Source organism: Populus alba, chromosome 4 (assembly GCF_005239225.2).
Source record: "Populus alba chromosome 4, ASM523922v2, whole genome shotgun sequence".
Lineage (NCBI taxonomy): Eukaryota > Viridiplantae > Streptophyta > Magnoliopsida > Malpighiales > Salicaceae > Populus > Populus alba.
In genome coordinates, this window is record NC_133287.1 from 949529 (window position 1) to 965465 (window position 15937).

Consider the following 15937-nt stretch of genomic DNA (forward strand, 5'->3'; position numbering starts at 1 on the left):
TTAATTTACGATATTCACCACCCCAATCAGTTTGAACAGATTTAATTTTAAGAGAAAACTGACGCTCAACAAGTGTCTGAAAACGTTGAAACGTGGAAAATACATCAGATTTCGCAACAAGCGGATAATACCAGATATATTTAGTGTGCGCATCAACAAAGATAACAAAATAACGAAAACCATCAGAAGAAAACATTGGAGCAGGACCCCAAACATCACTAAAATTAATTCAAGTGGGGTAGAAGTTTTGTGACCCGTCGGTCGTAATGACAAACGGGATGACTTGCCTAAAGGACATGCTTGACATTGAGTAAAAGATCGTTTAGACGTACAAATAATTTTATTATCAGAAACTAACAAATTTAGAATGCGAGGAGTTGGATGACCTAAACGACGATGCCACAAGTCGGCAGTCGCGGAAATGCAAGGAGACCAAAAAGCTTGAGGAACTGACGTAGCCGAGGACTCGGAGAGAACATAAAGACCATCATGACTCCGACCGGAAAGAAGAACTTCCTTGGTGACGAGATCCTTCACATAAAACACAGAATCGTGAAATTCAAAATAAACATGATTATCACGACAGAATTTCTGAACAGATAACAACGGTTTGGTAATGTGAGGCACACGAAGAACATTAGTTAATGTAAACAAGCGTTTGGGGGAATATAAAGTAGTATGTCCAACATGGGATATGTCAAGGGCCTTACCATCACCAACATGCAAGAAATCATTACCAAGATAAGGAGCAGAATCAGTTAGAGTTGCAAGATCAGGCGTCACATGTTGATTCGCGCCCGGTGTCGGGAAACCAAGTCGTTGCAGCAGAATCATTCGCAACAGCAAGGTGAGCAGAGGGCTGCTGTGTGCTGCTGCGAAACTGATAGCATTGAAGAGCTGAATGGCCAGGAGTGGAACATAATTGGCAGCGGACATGTCCAGACCACTGCCCCTGATTTGGCCGAAAATCTGCAGCAGAGGTGCGCCTGTTCTGCCACTGATTTTGCCTCCAATCTGCAGCGGAATGACCTCTGTTTGGGGCCTGAAATCGGTTGGTGTTTGAGCGCCAATTACCTCTAGAACGTCCCCTGTTTTCGGCTGTGATTAGTCATGGCATAATAAGCAGAATTCGGAGGTGTTGGCAGCAATGGTGGCTGCTGCGGCAGAGAAGAAGAAGACATCAGTGATGAAGAGGATGAACCGACAGCCATGGAGTGAAAAGAGTTCTTGTGCAGAAACTCATGGGTAAGGAGATGGCTATGAAGATCAGCATACGATAGCGGTTCAGCCTTGGTTATGAGACTAGTTACCAAGTCTTTGAACTCACCGCGAAGTCCACGAAACACATAGAGATTGAAATCTTCAAGGGACATTGGGCGACCAGCAGCAGCCAATTCGTCAAATAACGATTTGGCTTGCTGCATATACATACTAACCGATGCATCACCTTGCCGAAGGTCTTGAAAGGAGCCATGTAGTTGCATGATCCGAGAATTAGATGGAGAGGCAAGTGCCTTCTCAAGCGTGCGCCAAACACAATGTGAAGTAGAACAATCGACGACAAGATGCAGCAGCACATCCACGGAAAGAGAGGAGAGAAGAGCACTCAAAATAAGTTGATCTTGTTGCTTCCAACGAAGAAAAGAGGGGCTGATGGCAGAAGAAGAATCAGCCGAAGCATCAATCATATGAGATGGAGGACACGGCAAGGAGCCGTCAACAAACTGAAAAACACCTTGACCAAGGAGATATGGCTTCATCTGCATTCTCCAATAAAGATAGTTGGTGTTCGTAAGTTTCAACGACACAACATGGTGGGTGTTTGATAGAGGAACCATTGGAGATTGTGTTCCCATAAGAGGCAGAGGAACGGCAGAGCCAGCAGCAGGAAGAGGGCTGGCCGGTGATGATGCATCACCGGTGGAGGGAGAGGTTGGAGCAACGGCGGCAGGAGGAGAGTCCATGGGGGAGAAAATTAGGGCCGGCTGCAAAGAGAGAAAATATTAGGAGGCTCTGATACCAAGTTGAGAAATAATTAGGAGGCTTAACCTAATAGGTTAGCCAACCCTTTCTATATATATGAGTAGGGCAATATACAATAGTAAAGGTGGAGATTACCACATAAGAATATGACTACAATATTTCCTATATAATTACATTCTATAATAAACAGGAACACTACTTCGGTTGTTTTCATAAATTTCAAGGTTACGTTTGTTGATAGCTAGGACTCCGGAGGTACCATTGATAGGATTATCTCTATTTGCCACCCATACAACAGTTCGTTCTGAAACCTTACGGTACCAAATTCCCACATAACGACGAGTAGAATCGATGCCTGAGCTAAAGAACCCGAGTTCATAGCTTTGTCCACTAGAGACCAGAACATCTCCATCTTTGATTGATTGGTTTGGAGCTATGATGTCAATAGATAAGCAAGAAGGAAAAACGAGGAAGAGAAACAATGTACTCAAAAACCTTTCTATGGGATTCATAATTTGTTTCAATGATCGTGTGTTGGTGAGGTGAGTAGATGACTTCGTAGTGCAGTAGGGGTTTTAATGAGTGGGGCCAAAACGCCACCTACTAAAGCTTCATAGAATTTTTCTTGACCGATTATTAGGGTTGCTCAGTACTGGAGCCAGCCATGTAATAGATGACCACCTGAAAGGCCACTAGTGTTTAGTTTCTGGTGAGATTTTTTTTTGGTCTCAAGTTTGCACAACTCTTGTGAGCTCATTGCGGATTAAAATAAATATCTTTGTTAATTTTTAGTTCGTTCAATGACGAGTGAGATACGAAAATGTTATTGATTCTTGAAAAAAAATTTGATGCAAGGCAATCCTGACACATATAGCACCCTTGTTGGCTTCTATACATTCCAAAATAGTTTTCAATTCCCTTCTATACATTCCACAATGACATGCAAAAACAAGAAGTACGTGGTGAATGTTTTGGGTGTCTAGAAACGTTTAAAATTTTTTGGGAGTTTTAAATTTCCTGTTAGACATATATAGATTTGGAATTGTAATCCCCTGTATCAATTATATTCTAGTCCTCGATCTTTAAAATTTATTTACAATTAAGTCACATTTGATTAATCATCATATTTTAATTTTTGGCCAATTATTTTTAAGTGTATGACTTATTTGGTTCCCTAATAAGTTGGATCAAATATAAATAATAATCGTAAATAAAATAAGATTAAATAAATTAAATAATTTAATTTATTATCAATTCAAAATTGATTGACTTATATTTAAAGATCAAGTACAATGTTTAGCAAACCTAAAATGATCCATCAAATATTAAAAAAAGTCATAACTGGTTTAACTTAACCTTTTAGTGACTAGTTTTTTAATGTAATTATTATTCATTTATCATGAATGTTTTGATTTAGACATTATAACATGAAGTATTCTGCTTTGATAAATTATATCCGTTCTCAATATTATAGTGATGAATCATCTCTTCCCAATATTTTCTTGTTTGTTATCCTTGATTAGAACAATGTGTGATCAGGATCAAATTAAGCGTAACACTCTCTATAACATTAACATTGAACTGAAACTTTAGTGTACCAAATTCCAAGATACCAATTGCTAGAATTGCCAGGACTGAAGAATCCCAAAGTGAAGTTTCCTCCACTGGAGACTAAAACATTAACATCTGTAATGGACTCATTAAAACTTATGGTGTCTGTGGACATAAAATTTGGAGAAGAAGGCATTCAAGCAATGAAATGAGAAATATTTTACAGGGATGCATCAGGCATGATGATGGCTAGTGATTTTCAATTGACAAATGGCTAGTGATTTTCAATTGACTAGTAAGCGCCTTAATTTCTTGGCTCAAAAGTTTAGCATCACAAAAACTAACAAAAATAATCCAATTGGATCTCCCATCTATCGAATATTACCCAATCAACTCATTTATGTCAATAGCAACGTCATTTAAGGTAAATATTTTTAAATGAAAGTTAAATGAATAATATCTAAGAGATTGAGATTCAACGAAGAATGAAGCTTTTTTTTATAAATAAAATTGGATGTTTGGATTAGCTTGCAAGCTTCTTAATTATTACTATAGATTTTAAAGTTAACAATCATATAAGTTTCTAGTAGCGTTGAAAAAATATAAAATTTATAATTATTAAAAAATAAATACAAGACCTCTTTAGTGATTTCTTAATATTGAAAATAAAAGTTTCTGATAGATATTGTCCCGGTTGGTACGGAAGCCACAGAAGAGCTTGAACTAAAACTCTTTTATGCATAAGGTTCTGAATACTTGGATGTGGATTCGTTGAAACTACATCATGTGAAAAGTCTAGTAGAATATGAGGTTTGGCAGGAACTTGGTTTCATTGGAGCAACTAATTTTCTTGATGGGAATATTGTGGATTGGATTATTCAGCAAGTGGATACAGACTAGGATCATCTGTTTCTTTCAGTTTTATGGTGGATTTAGAGGCAGATAAACTCTTTTGATTTTGAAAACCACTATGAAGGTGATTTTTGGTTGAGGAGGAATATTTGGAGAATGGCTGCTGATTCTCATATATATGGCTTGGGGGAAGATATGAAGGTAACCAAAGAAATAATCCAGATCTTATAGCAACGACCTCTTTGGGATTTTGTAAAGATTAATGTGGATTGTAGCTCTCTCGGTAACCCTAGTAGGATTAGAGTTGGTGGTTTAATTAGGTCCAGTGCGGGGAATTTTCTTGTTGGATTTATTGCCTTTGCAGGTGTTGCTTGCAACCTTCTTCTAGAGTTACTAGTTATTGCTAAAGGACAGAAGCTGGCTTGGAATCATGGATATCGCGAGATAATCTGTCACTCAGACTCGAAGAACGCTTTTATATTGTTATCTGCTAATCAAGTGGGTTTCCATAAGTATGTTGCTACCCAATTTTTAACCCATGTTTTGGTAAATTTTCAGAACAATCCAAAAATAGCAAAAAAAATCAAAAATACAAACCATACATTTTTTTTTAATATATTTATATCGTTTTTAGCATTTTCAGCGTCGTCTAAAAAGAATTTAAATTTTCAAAGGTTTTTCGAACGTGTTTAACTTTTCTCGTGTCATTTTTAAAATTATTGATTTTCCTCATTAAGTCGACGTTGATATTGCTCGTTTTCAAAAAATACAAAAAAATTTAAAAAAATCAAATTTACAAAAAGAAAGAAGAAGTTGAGGGACTAAGTTTGGAAACTTAACAATATTTTTGCCTACAAATACTGGTCTTCAGCACATAAAAAAGTGGGGGGGGGCAATTTTGAAACATCAGAAAAATACAAAAAAAAGAAAACATTAATCCCTAAAAAAACTAAACACAGCCGCCTCCACCCTTTGCCTTTGATTTTTCCACACCGGCCAAACAGCAGCCCCCTGGCTTGAATTTCTTCTCCCCCCTCAGCCGGTTGATTATCCATCCCTCACAAACCCACACTATCTCGCTGCCAGCTATACTTAAACAGTCTAAACACAGCAGCTCCACCGCCCCTCTTCCACTTTCAAACCCTCAGCTATGCTTCTCTCCCTTCTCTCTCCAAGCCACAGCCGCCACATTTTCGTCTCCTCCGGTCATATCAATAACAATCGGCCAACAAACAGAGCTCATCATAGCAGCAGCCGAGCTCCTCCCTCACAGATTGAACCATCCAGCCTCCCCTCCCTTCAGCTATCAGCAACAGCCCCACAGATTCACCGCTGCCATCTGCACACTGCTGCGCCCAACTGCCGGCCACCTGAAGCGAAGGAGAAGAAGATTTAAACAAATGAAAGATCTGCATTGATGGAGATCTGAAAAGGAGAAGACCAAAACAGATCTGAAAAAGAAAGAAAAATTAAAATCAACTGCCAGTGATGTTTTTAGTTGCTTTGCAGGTCACCGCGTGCGTAGGAAGACTGAGAAGAAGAAGTTGATCCAGATCCCCCCTGTTTCTGGAGTTTCTTGCAGCGGCGCGTGAACCCACACGCCACTAGTGATGGTAGTGCGTGGAACAACATGCCGCCACTCTTCCTGATGTCCTTTGGCTTCACAGAACTAGTCCCAGCACTGTTATGGATTTTTGAATGGTTGTTTTGTAATTTTAGAATTGTTTAATGTAATATTTGTTTAGTTTTGAGTTTTTGTAATTTGAATTTTGTAAATATGGAAGCAAAAAAGCAAAGGAAAAGAAAAGAAAAGAAAAAAAATATAGTGAAAGTGTATGTGTGTTTGTATGCTTTTTTTTTTTTATGGATGTTTTTATTTATGATAAAATTGCAAAGAATAAAGAAGAATTTAATATTTTGATTTGCTGATGGTCCAGAATTATTAACTTATACCTAAGTTGTATTTCTAATATCCGATGAAAAGACAAAATTTTAAAACTTCTTTAACATGTCAAAGCCACAAAGCAGCTTACCTTAGGTAAGGTGTGTTAGGGGTGCTAATACCTTCCCTAACCACAACTAGTCCCTTACCCGCGAATCTTTGACAAGACCAGTACATCTGGTTTCCTAGTAGCCCTCAATAAATTACTAGGTTGCGACTCCCAACGAATCAAAGCAAACACACAATGAGAAAAATCACCAGCCGACGCCGCGCGGATTCTGACGTGCGACAGAATGACGACTCCACTAGGGAAGGTATTGTTTCTGACAATATTGGACTAAGCTTTATGCATTTGATGTGTTTAAGTTTTTGCAATTTTATCTCTCTGTTTTTTCAATATTTATTTCCATGCATTTTATAGAATTGTTTGATGAATCACTTGTTTTAATTTTGAAAGCACACACAAGCTTCTAGGTTAGGTGGGGAACTAGCGATCTGCCCTATAACTATTAGTCAGGGTTCAGATGGGTGAAACACCCAACTCATATCTGAGTGTCTGCTTGGTAATGGTGTGTATACGTGCCTTAACTATTCCTTGCAACACCCCCATACTGTCTTTACAAAAAACGTCACTGGGCAAATATGAAACCCTTTTGGGACCTGATAGAAAACCTACACATGTTCACATAATGAATATAACTCGTCTTTAGGTTGTATGTGCTATTGTTATTTGCATAAGAGCAAACCCTTCTTGAAGCATCTTGAACTCAAGACTTGTGGGTGACACAATGGCCGTCACTCAGAAAATTTTCATTGTAGAGTTTAGGCAAAAATCACGATTCTTGTTCCATCATACAAGACTTACGACCATATTGTCACCCCTCGAAGGGCGAGTTCATCATATAGATTACATGTTCATGCATTTGTCATGCATGCACCAGAATGAAAAGTAGGTACCCTACGAGTCTACAACACCTGACTTTGAATGAAAAAACATGGAAGATGAAGAGTGTGCTCATCATAATGTCTATTTTAAAAAGAGTTGCAGTTTCTGAAGACATGTGTGACTCGCCTCTAGCTTACTCGAGCAAATACTAAAAAATAACTCTAGGGAAGTTTCCTTTTAATTGACCTATCATCTTTGTTCAAAACCTAACAACGACTCTGCCCGAAGAAATTGGGGGCAAACGTGGTCAAGAGTCTCGACACAATCCTGTATTTCTACAAAAGCTTTGGTGGGAAGGCCAACCGAAGGGGAAGCCTATTCTTGTTCTGGAAAAAAAAAAATAAACCTACCTCTATTTGATCATGCCTACAAAACTTCTTGATTTTGTTTAAACCTGTTCCATTTTTTGTTGGTAACTTGGCTTAAAATTCCATAACACTTTCCTTGTCAAATGAGCCTTTATTGTTAATAAGATCATGTGCTTATAACATACCTTCATTTTTTGTTGTTGTTTCATGCAAATAACACATTAAATATAATCGTTAAGCATGAAACCATCACACCAAAAAAATCTTTGGGTGTGTTTCTCTTTTCTTCCAAAACTATACATGATCGCACATGTTCACAAGGATTTTTAGGAATTCAAAGTTTACTACAAAAACAGAAATCATGTTGATGTTTGTCTAAAGCAAATGAGTTCTACAAATTCAGGTGATTCCTTAAAAAGGTAACCATACACCTAGAAAACCTAAAAATACAAAAACAAAAAACAAAAAGAACCCATGAAGTGACTCCAAAAGCTGAGTTTTATTCGAATGAATAATGAGAAATTACATTGTATACTCGCATGAAAGCAAGGCTTACCGATCCTAAATGCATGAGTTTGAAATGAAAAAAGGTCATATTTGCAAGGCTTACCGATCCTAAATGCATGAGTTTGAAATGAAGAAAGGTCATATTTGATAATATTTTCATGAGGCTAAAATATATCATCTGCAGTCCCCTTTTAAGCCTAATGCTTTTCTTGAGATAAATAATCTTGGCTAGGATCACACCCCACACTAGGGGCAAGTGCGATGATATAGAGAAAACCTCAATGATTGAAAATGCCCAAGCAATACTAGAGGGCATAAAAGAAAATTCTCAATCATCGAAGGTGCCCAAACAAAGCTAGGGGGTATAAAGAAAAATCCAAAGGATCCAAAAGTTTTGAGCATAAAAAAAAAACAATATGATGATGCTTAAAACCATATGAAGAAAACAAAAGCAAAGAGAAAGAGCTCAAGCCCATCACTAGGGGGCATGATAGACAATTTTTGAAAGACATTCAAATGATAAAAGGTCAAGAAACAAGCACAAGTGATCCTTAGTTTTGAAATCCTTTAAACACCTTTTTGAGCCTACAAATATCATTTTTCTTCATAACCAATAGCCCAAGCCTACTTTACGTGCCTAATCAAGCCTTTTTCTGATCAAAGGCAAGGAATCTTGATCGGTAGGCAATGCTTTCTCATGTGAACCAAATCATTATTCATGCAAATAAAATGAATGCTTTCAAGACTAGATCTTTGAAACTCTCATATTAAATCTTGAACCATTTCAACCAGCCAAATGTCACTTCATATTTTTCACCAAAAGCCAAAACAAAAAGTTTTCATCACTTCTAATAACCTCTCCATAGGAAGCACTTGAATTTGTCCATAATGAGTTTGTTTTGAATCAATGTCAACATAATTTGTGTCTGGAATAGCTTTGGAATTCCAAAAATTCTGCATGAAAACAACTCTTTGTCAAACCTTCCTTCATATAGCCTCATCCCCAAGCCCGAATTGAACATTTAGGGGCATGATCAAGTTAGGAGGCAAAAAAAAAATGCATGATAGGGCTGCCTCCATGATTCTTTCTAAGAAAAAATGACGGGCAAAATTGGCAACCCTTGAGATAAAAAGGTGGAGGACAAAGAAGTATGATGATATCAAGTGTTTCCTAAGGGTCAAGATCACAAGAGATGACTCGAGTAAGCAAGAGCGAAAAAGCCATCGAAGTTCACTGCCAACACTCCAACTTTTGAGAAAAGAAATACACCATGAAGAAATGGGGACCTATTTTTCTTAGGTAAGTATACATGCATATTGACCATAATGCATTGCTTTCAACATTATTAGATCGGTGTTTCATCATCACCTTTTGGGTAGTGCGTTTTCTAATCATACCTCATTTCGAGTGCACTTTGAGCCCTCACTTTTTTTTTTTTGTGTGCCTTTGAGCCACTATTTCTCAGGTAGTGCTTTTTCTAACCCTACCTCATTTCGAGTACACCTTTGAGCCTTCATTTCTGGTTAAGTGCGTCGTTGAGCCTTCACATCTCGGGTAGTGCGTTTTCTAACCCTACCTCATTTTGAGTGTGCCTTTGAGCCCTCACTTCTCAGGTAGTGCGTTTTCTGACCCTAGTCCTTTTGAGTGCGCCTTTGAGCCCTCGCCAACATTTTTCTGGGTAGGTCACCTATTACAACGGGACCAATTCTCCATGTTTTTATTTGGGTAGGTCACCCATTACAATGAGACCATTCTTCCACCTGGGTAGGTCACCCATTACAATGAGACCACTCTTTCCTTTTTCTTGGGTAGGTCACCCATTACAATGAGACCACTCTTTCCTTTTTCTTGGGTAGATCACCCATTACAACGCGATCAATTCTTCATGTTTTTTTACCTGGGTAGGTCACCCAATACAATGAGGCCATTCTTCCACTTGGGTAGGTCACCCATTACAATGAGACCACTTTTTCCTTTTTCTTTGGGTAAGTCACCCATTACAATGACACCGCACTACACTTTTTTCCATCTGGGTAGGTCACCCATCACAACGAGACCGCTTTTCATATTCTTTCCACCTGGGTAGGTCACCCATTACAATAAACCACTTTTTACACTTTTTTTGGATTTTGGTTAAATGAGGTCGCCATATGGGATCTCAGGTGACTTTGGTTAAAGGGAATCGCTAGATGGGATTTCAGGTTGACCGAGTTACACACATTTTTTGGTTTTGGTTTAATGAGGTCGCCAGATAGGATCTCATGTGGCTTTGGTAAAAGGAGATCGCCAGATGGGATTTTATGTTAACCGAGACACACAAATTTTTTAAGTTCCAGTTGATGAGGTCGCCATATGAGATCTCAAAATATATCCTAGTGGAACTCATCTTATCAATTCAAACTCATTAATGTTAAAATCAAACTTTTTCATGGTTTTGAATTAGTATCAATTGATACTTCTCTCTCTTCAACCTAATTCAATTACTCTTTATCTTCTCTTGAATCAAGGGCTAAAAAACAAAAACAAAAAATTTAGACTAAAATTGAATATTGAGAAAAATAAGTAGACAAAAAAATCTTTAACTTGGAAAGCAGAAGAACCAAAGTAAACTTTTCTCATCAATTTTGTAACTGTCAACCTATTTTTTTTCACTTTACTCCTATTTCTTTTAATTTTTTCCTTTCTTAATAAATTTACTTAATTTGGTCATCAATTTAGTTCTAACAATTCAAATCAATAAAAAAATTATTAATTATTTCTTAAAATGTAATTTTCTTTTAAAATATTTTTTATTTTCTAACTAAACTAACAATTCTGAATTTGAAGGCAATAATTAATTACCTTCTTCTTTGATTTTTTTTTTTTTTTTTTGTAATTGTAATTTACAACAGGGTTTTGTTACTCCAAGTCTTCAATATCCAAGTTCTGAATTTCCAACACAATAAATGTAGTATTGTAGGTCATCGTTAAGGTCCAACCTTTATGAGAAAGTTGACAAATATTTTTTTTCTTTCTTGGCAAAATATTCAGCTAGACAAGTCTTCAAACCACACAAGAAGTTCGATGCGACAAGTCTTCTGACCAATTAAGCTACCTTTTAGGTTTTATTCCATGCATATTTACACCGGATGATTCTGGTGCTAGAAACAAATAATCATATAAAATTACTGATCAAGTATGTGTGTGCTTGTGTGTATGTACGTGTCATCAGAAAAACATACTAGTCAGTTCTGTGTTTTTTCCTTTTATTATCCTCAGAGCCGGAGATAGACGCCAGTCCCTGTAAGAAAGTTTAAGTTTTGACATCTCCTAAAATCTCTTTTTCCCACCTAAAATCTCCTGCAGAAATTATTGATTAATCCTTATAAATCAAACGGCCTGTTTGTTTTTTTATTTTAAAAATGTTTTAAAAAATTTAAAATATTTTTATTTTTGTTTTATTAATTTTAAATTAATATGTTTTTAGTGTTTTTTAAATTATTTTGATGTGTTGATGTTAAAAATAATTTTTAAAACATAAAAAAATATATTATTAATATATATTTTTAATACAAAAAATTATTTCAAAAATAACCAGCATAACACTGTAACCAAACAAGCTTGATACATAAAGCACTCGGCGATCAAGGCACTTAGCCCAACTGGGCTCATCCATGGACATAGCGTGAAGTCCACGACAAGAATGGAGTAATGGTCTCAACTTAATTAATGAGGGGTGTTAATTTCAATGGAGGATGCTAAGATTTTCCAACACCCTCATCTGAATGGTGGCCAGTAGAGTCATAGAAGACAGCTTGTTTCAACCATGATTTTACGGTTGAAAGTGAAAGAAGGGGAAAAACATAGAACGGGTTTTTGTTGGAGACTAGAGAAGTTTCAAAACCAGGAAAAAATTGTGGATGTTTGCCCCTGGTTTTGGATGAAAGACTGTTTGTTGTTGTATTTTAAAAAGAATGTTTTAAAAATTTTAATTTTTTAATTTTTTTATTAACTTCTATTTAATATATTTTAAATATTTTTAAATTATTTTAATGTTTTGATATTAAATATAATTTTTTTTTTTAAAAAAAAAAATTATCATATATTTTTATTATGAAAAATTATTAAAACGAGCTATAAAGGTAGCGTTTTAAAATTTGAAAAACTTATTTTTAATATTATTTTTAAATATTTTTGAATTATTTTAATATGTGAATATAAAAAAATAAATTTTAAAAAATATATTATTTTAATATAATTTTAAATAAAAAATACTTTAAAATATAATTATTACTTCATTTTCAAACGATGTACTTCATGTGTGAAGAAACTTTTTAAAATTGATTTGACTTGAGATCCTGACAGAGAAATTACTTAAAAAGAAAGAAGAAATATAAATAATGTATATGATATTATATAAATAAAGTAGGGGAACAATAATTTTTTCCAAGGAAATTCGGCACTCGAGATTGGTTCGAGGAAAGCAGTCAAGAAGAGGAAAAAACATTAAAGTCACCACTTCAGATTGTGATTGTGATCGTTTCTCACTCACCACCACTTGTGCCATGAACCCACTTTTACGTAAAAGTACAGTTTCCTTCCTTCAAACAATAAAAAATACAGTTGTTGTTCGTATGTACTAGTACTAGTATGGCAAAAAAAAAAATTAATTAACGGTCATAGACAAACAAGTGTGCAAGGTATGTGGTTTTTGAAATTAGAAGGATTGAGGTATTATATCACTGAAATACAGGGACTAAATTATTATTTACGTGTTTGCCCTTGCTGCCATGTTCTAGATCCGAAAACTTAAAATCGATTGCCCTTGCTGTGTTGTTTGAGATTTGCAGGTAACGGACAACAGGAGATTGAAGAGAGGAATAAGCCATTACAGGCCCCCCCAATTTTGGCTTTGTTTTCACCGCAGTGCGTGGACCCACGCGCCGCCAGTGGCGGTGGTGCGTGAGGTCCACGCGCCGCCACTGTTCCCGCAGCCAGAAACCTTGTCAGCACTGTTCCGGCTTGCAGAGGGTCATTGATGTAATTTCAGATGGCTTTGAGGCCCTTATTGTAATTTTAATGTAGTTTTTGTTTTTTTTTTATTTTTGAATTTGTTTTATTGTATAAATGTGATGTAAAAGAAAAAAAAAAAGAAGAAACGAAAAGAAAAATAAATAATAGAAAAGTTGGGTGTTTGTATTTTTTATATGTTATTAAATTATAATTATAAAAAAACAAAAGGAATTAATTGTTAATTTAAATATGGTTAAATATCTTAAGGACAAATAAAATCAAGTTGTATTTTCCACGAAAATATAAGAACAAGTTTTTTACATATATTCGGGGATTTAATAACTGAATTTATTCAAGCCTTAGAATTTAATTAATATTTTAAATTTTCTTAAATATGGTTAAATATCTTAAGGACAAATAAAATCAAGTTGTATTTTCCATGAAAATGTAAAGAACAAGTTTTTACATATATTCGGGGATTTAATAACTGATTTATTCAAGCCTTATAATTTAATTAATATTTTAAATTTTTCAAATCACATCAGAACACGAAGTAGCTTACCTCAGGTAGGGTGCGTTAGGGGTGCTAATACCTTCCCTAACCACAACCAGTCCCTTACCCACGATCTCTGACACGACCAGTACATCAGGTTTCCTAGTAGCCCTCAACGAATTACTAGGTGGCGACTCCAACGAACCAAATTCAAAGCAAAACGCAAAAACGATAAAAAAATCGCTAGCCGATGCCGCGCGCTAGGATTTTTTCGGGGTGCGACAACAAGGATTTAAAATATGAAAAGTAGTTTATAAAGCATATTCAATCGTAAGAACAAACACCCCAAATTTACACATGAAGAAAGAAATTTTTTAGAAAATCTCAATTCAATTCCTATTTAAAAAATACTTCACTATTCATATGAATAATGGAACACCTAGAAAAAAACCCTAGTTTTTTAGTATATAGTGTAATATAATATTCCACGGTAAATTTAATTCAACCATGCAAATCTAAAGTCCAATATGTGGGCTTGAAGATGGCATGGAAGCTATACAAGAGTATCAAGTTTGTTTTGGTTGTTCACTTACGAAGATGGTGTATGAAGCAGTTGCTAATATCGTTAAATCCTCACTTGGTCTTGTTGATTTTGAAAACAAATAGTAAAGAGTTCTATATTTTTGTTATTTATTGCTTAGTTTTCAACAATAAAAGGGTAACTAGAAAGTCAAGTCATGGATATTTTATTTCTAACAATTTAATTTTCAACAAATATTTATCCAAATTATCTAAAAACACACCTTAAAAACTTTGAAACTCATTTATGATCTTAAATAACCCTAAAAATAGTCCAAAAAATCTCCAATTAACCTGAATTTAAAAAATTCTTGAGCTTAGATCTACATCTTTATTTTTATTGATGAGAATGCCAAATATATTTCTAGTGGAACTCATCTTATCAAATCAAACTCATTGATGTTAAGATCAAACTTTTTCATGGTTGGAATTAGTATCAATTGATACTTTCTCTTTCTTCAACCTGAATTCAATACTCTTTATCTTCTCTTGAATCAAGGGCTAAAAAACAAAACAAAAAATTTAGACTAAAATTGAATATTGAAAAAAATAAGTAGACAAAAATCTTTAACTTGGAAAGTGAAGAAAAAGTAAACTTTTCTCATCATTTTGAAATTGTCAACCTTTTTTTTTTCATATACTCCTATTTCTTTTAATTTTTCCTTTCTTTAATAAATTACTTAATTTGGTCATAATTTTAGTTCTAACAATTCAAATCAATAAAAAAAATTATTAATTATTTCTTAAAATGTAATTTCTTTTCAAATAATTTTTTATTTTCTAACTAAACTAACAATTGCTGAATTTTGAAGGCAATAATAATTTACCTTTTTTTTTTTTTGTAATTGTAATTTACTACAGGTTTTGTTACTCAAAGTCTTCAATATCCAAGTTAAGGTCCAACTTTTATGAGAAAGTAGACAAATAATCTTTTTCTTTCTTGGCAATATATATTAAGCTAGAGAAGTCTTCAAACCACACAAGAAGTTCGATGCGACAGAGTCAATTGCTTATTTTTTTGTCGTGGCCAATGCGTTTAAATTTTCCACAAGGTTTTTGCAGAATTTTGAAAAATCTGATTTTCCTGGAAAGTAGGGAACAATAATTTTTCCAAGGAAATTCGGCACTCGTGATTGGTCCGAGAAAAGCAGTCAAGAAGAGGAAAAACATGGGAAAGTCACCATTTCACATTGTGATTGTCATCGTTTCTCACTCACCACCACTTGTGCCATGAAACTATAAGCCAGCCCACTTTTACGTAAAAGTACAGTTTCCTTCCTTCAAACAATAAAAAAATACAGTTGTTGTTCGTATGTACTAGTACTAGTATGGCAAAAAAAAAATTTAATTAACGGTCATAGACAAACAAGTGTGCAAGGTATGTGGTTTTTGAAATTAGAAGGATTGAGGTATTATGTCACTGAAATACAGGGACTAAATTATTATTTACGTGTTTATGAACCAGATCGAAAAGAATTATCACAACTCAAGCAATCAACCCATCATAAGGATTAAAGTATGAAAAGTAGTTTATAAAGCATATTCAACCATAAGAACAAACACCCCCAAATTTACAAATGAAGAAAGAAATTTTTAGAAAATCTCAATTCAATTCCTATTTGAAAGAAAATAAGAGAATTGGAGCAAAGGAGGGTAATTGTTTTGTTTGAATGGTAAGAGTGTAGGTTACTGTGATGGAGAGAGAATAATATAAGAGTAGAACGTCTCTTATCTAAAGAACTTTGAATGAATGGAGAATCTTACAGCATGGAGAATGAATGGT

The 15937-nt window shown here is 35.0% G+C and overlaps 1 pseudogene; it reads right to left on the bottom strand.

Moving 5' to 3' along the window:
- Positions 1-2153: 2153 nt before the first annotated feature.
- The window catches only part of LOC118058331 (glucan endo-1,3-beta-glucosidase 1-like), a 17529-nt pseudogene continuing 3745 nt past the window's right edge, over positions 2154-15937 (bottom strand).